A 4,186-nucleotide genomic window follows, 5' to 3' on the forward strand; every position below is an offset into this window, starting at 1 on the left:
TCACAGAAAAAAATTCCAGGTTTGAGCAAAATATTGATAGAATAAATAAGTAAACAAATAAAATAAATAAATAGACCAAGCAAATAGATCTACAAAACAGTTAAATCTGGTGATTGCTTATTTACCATACAGATTTTAGAAAAGAAATTTACTATAGGATTCTTTTAAATAGAAAACTTTTCTGATATATAACAAGATAAATCCGTTTAAAGTTGGTAAATATTTGTCAAGACATTGTGTAATGCAGAATACACCTGTGTAAACACCGTGTAATTAAATAATTCAATAAATACCTATGCACATTTATTTTGTTCAGGCACATGAAGGATATGGAGATAGTAGTACACTCATTGCTTTCAAGGAACTTAAAATGTACTTGAGTGGATAAGAGAAAATTATAAAGTTAATTTTTCCTTTTGTTTATGTTCTAAGTTGTTCTTAAAAGAAACCAGGTGGACTAATCATTATTAGAGATGTAATGGGGAAGTATATATCCTGAGGACATCATGGAATAAGAGTGCCCCATCTAGCTGGATAAAGGGAGGGATCAGCACTGGCTTTGTGGAAGACAGGGTATATGTGTAGTCCTTAAGAAATTGGGTAGTGGTGTTGTTAACAGAAATGGGATACCCAGGAATAGAAGTGGGTTCTGAAGAGAAAATGATTCCATTTAGATTGAATGGATTTGAGGTACCAATGTGATTTTTGGAGGAAATACATACAAGTGATTGAAAATGCAGGACTAGAAGTTGGAAAAAAGGTCCTCTAGATTTGAGTCGTCTGGAAGTGAGTATTGAGGAAGAACTAGACGAAAGGAATTTTGGAGTAACAGCTGAGATCTGGGGGGTTAAAAAGAGGAAGAGGAAATGAAAGGGAAGAAACAAACAGGTAGGGTATCATCTAGGAGAGAGATGTGTTTCGAATATAGAGATAACAGTTTCAAGAAGGAGGAATTAGTTAATGGTATGAAATGCCAGAGAAAGTGGAAGACAATGAGGACACCAGCAAGTTAGAGAAAGTGGAAGACAGCGAGGACTCGGAAGTCCTTGGTGAGTTTTAACAGTCCAGTATTCAGGGAAGAAATGACAGCATTCAGGGATTAAAGCAGAAGCCACAAACCAGCTGTCCTTATGCAGACTCTGGCCTAAATTTATATTTTGTTTGGTCCATTCTGTGTTAGCTCAATGAAATGTTTAAAATATATAATTTTTGTCAACATTTAAAAATCAAAATATTTCACATAAAAGTTCAGACTTCCAAGTTTTCTTGAAAATTCTAAACATCTGGCAATACTGGGTCTGGGTTTCCTCATTGCAACAAAAATGCCTGAAAATGACTAGAGACTGCAGCGATTAGACAGGCTGTGAGCTCTCCATTTTGCCAAGGACCATCCATCTCTTCCTAAATATTTCTTATACCTGGCTCACTTTACTTATTTTAAGCACCTGACATTATTTGACATTTTGACATCTAGATCAGTGATTTTCAAACTAGGATGGGTCAAAGTCACACAAGAACCAAGATTGCAGGACCCTACTCCTACTGTTTCTGATTCAGCAAGTCTGGAGTGGGGGCCAAGAATTTCTCTTTCTAACAAGTTTCCAGGTAATGCTATTGCTGTTAGTCTGGGGACCACAGTTTGAAAGGTTAAAGGGTGAGTTGTAAGGAGGTGGTTCAGGAGTTTAGTGCAATGGTTAGGTGCATAGACTTTGCGTTCAGACAGAACTAGGTTCTGCTTTTTCAACCCAGGAAATAAGGATGATAGTGCCTACTTTATAGATTTGTTTTAATCTAAATGAGATAATGCATATAAAATATGTATCCATATTCCTCAAAGCACCTAGCTTATTGTAACTTTTCATTAAATAATTCTATTGTTGTATTGTTGCTATTACTACTGCTGTTATGTCTTTCAAGAATATTGATTCCGGGAAAGAGAAGGTCAGACATAAGAGTGATCAAAGTCTTTTTTTTTTTTTTTTTAAAGAATGAAGGAAGTATAGAAGAAAATTACTATTTCCATGAGAGCCAAATTGATGGGAAGTAACCAGTGGAAGGAGTAATGGTAGGGATATGAAAGCATAGAAGTTCAGTCAAGGTACTGTATTGAGATTCAGGAGGTATATATGGCATACCAGCTGGTATGAGGTAGGAAAGCTGGAGATTCATAGCATCCAACTCAGCTGTGAGCTGCCTGATAAGAAGGGAACCTTATGCAATGGGTGGCATTATCTCCATATTTTAGATGACAAATGTGAGATTCAGAGAATTTAAATATTGTTCCATTCCACACAGCTAGTAGATAAAGGTAAAAGGATTCATTTCTTCCTTATTCTAAAACCCAAGCTCTTTGCCAGAAGTGAAGAAACCTCTCTTACTCAGAGACTTGTATCTCAGAGGAATCATTAAAGTTGTGGAGCTACAAAGGTACAGAGTGCACCACAGCTTGCCAGGAGCTTCCCACATAGCCTGCTGATTTGAGCCTCACTTTAAGGATGCTGATTTGTGTGTTAGCTGATAATGAAGACTGAGTGAACTGTCCAAATAAGACCATACTCTCTCTTGAGTCCGCTAAGATGCTGGGCCTCCTTTCTGATGGTTGAGACTAAAAAGATAGCAGTTTTTTCTTGACTGCTAGAGGAAATTTGCCCAGATAGTCCCTCAATTTTTTTTTTTAAGAGTTTATTATTCACTCCTGTTGGCTGAGGTTTCTGACTTGCCAACTAACAGGCCATATAATCTATACAGTAACAACTTTGAATATCAGAAAGTAAAGCCACCTCAGTGCTAAATCTTTATGGCAAAAGGCAGAGGAATTTAGGTATTTTGGAAGTACTGTAAGCATATTGGAGGCCTTGCCATATGAATAGAAATTGGTCTTGGACCTTGAGTGCCAGTGGAATAGAAAAAAGATGTTGGAAAGATAACATACCAAGTGCCATCAGTGCAATGGATTTAGTTGCAGTTACAATGTTTGGAATAGCTGAGGCTGTAGGATCAACAACTGAAATCACTTAGCAATAATCCACTGTAAGCCTTCAGCTTCCATTAGCCTTTTCTGCTCTTCATACTTGGCTATTGTTTTAAGATATTGCATCTTGTACTATCCCTGCAGCCTTTAAGTCCTTAAGGCTGTAATTTCTTTTTCCTCCTGAGATTCTCCATTATTTCTGCTGGACTACCTGAGAAAAAAAACAAAAAAGAATTGGGGAGTGATTTACATGTTCCTTTCACATTTCCCTGCATTAGCTCCTCCTGATCAGGAGAATCCCCTCTGGGCTTTACGAGATTTACAGTGAAATGTTAATACCAATTGGATATTCAGCAGTGAAAGCCACACACATGGTACATTGAATCAGCCCAAAGGGCCCCATGCACAGGGTCATTTAGCTTTTCTTCCCCACGATGAACCCTGCCTGAACCCAATTAGCTGAATCCTGGTGCCCCCCTCGCTAACCCAGCAGATTGTGATTTTGGTGCCTGTGCAACAGAATTGTAAGCGTTTTAAGTCCTTGCCCTCCCCAAAGTTCTCCAGCATGTTTGGACAGCGTGCATGACTATTATTCCCTCTTGGGAGCAGGGAAACTTTAGCTCCAGTCTTAATCATCTTTTCTCTTAAAGCATCAGTATAAAAGGGAGGGAGGGATCATGAATCATGGAGAGTGAGAACAGCTCTGTAGCAATAAGCAAGGTACAATTACTTTTTTTTTTTTTGGCTGCGTTGGGTCTTCGTTGCTGCACGGGGGCTTTCTCTAGTTGTGGCTCACGGGCTTAGTAGTTGTGGCTTACGGGCTTAGTAGTTGTGGCACACGGGCTTAGTTGCTCCATGGCATGTGGGATCTTCCCGGATCAGGGCTTGAACCCGTGTCCCCTGCATTGGCAGGCGGATTCTTAACCACTGTGCCACCAGGAAAGTCCCCATTTACTTTTAATTATGACTGGTGTAAAGGTGGCTTGCAGCTCAGTGAAATGAACTTTTAATGTTTTTGGTCCACCCAGCGTCCTATATTAGCAACAATGCCATCAATACTGCCAATCTATAGACTGGCAGATTAAACACTTGCCTCTCTGAGGACATAAACTGTACAAATCTGCATTACTCTGGTAGAAGCCCACAGTAAGAGCCTGATAAGACCAACTGGAATTAAGCTGCTGAATGAGCCTGCACTGCTACCACTGCTGCCTG

Source organism: Eubalaena glacialis, chromosome 10 (assembly GCF_028564815.1).
Source record: "Eubalaena glacialis isolate mEubGla1 chromosome 10, mEubGla1.1.hap2.+ XY, whole genome shotgun sequence".
Lineage (NCBI taxonomy): Eukaryota > Metazoa > Chordata > Mammalia > Artiodactyla > Balaenidae > Eubalaena > Eubalaena glacialis.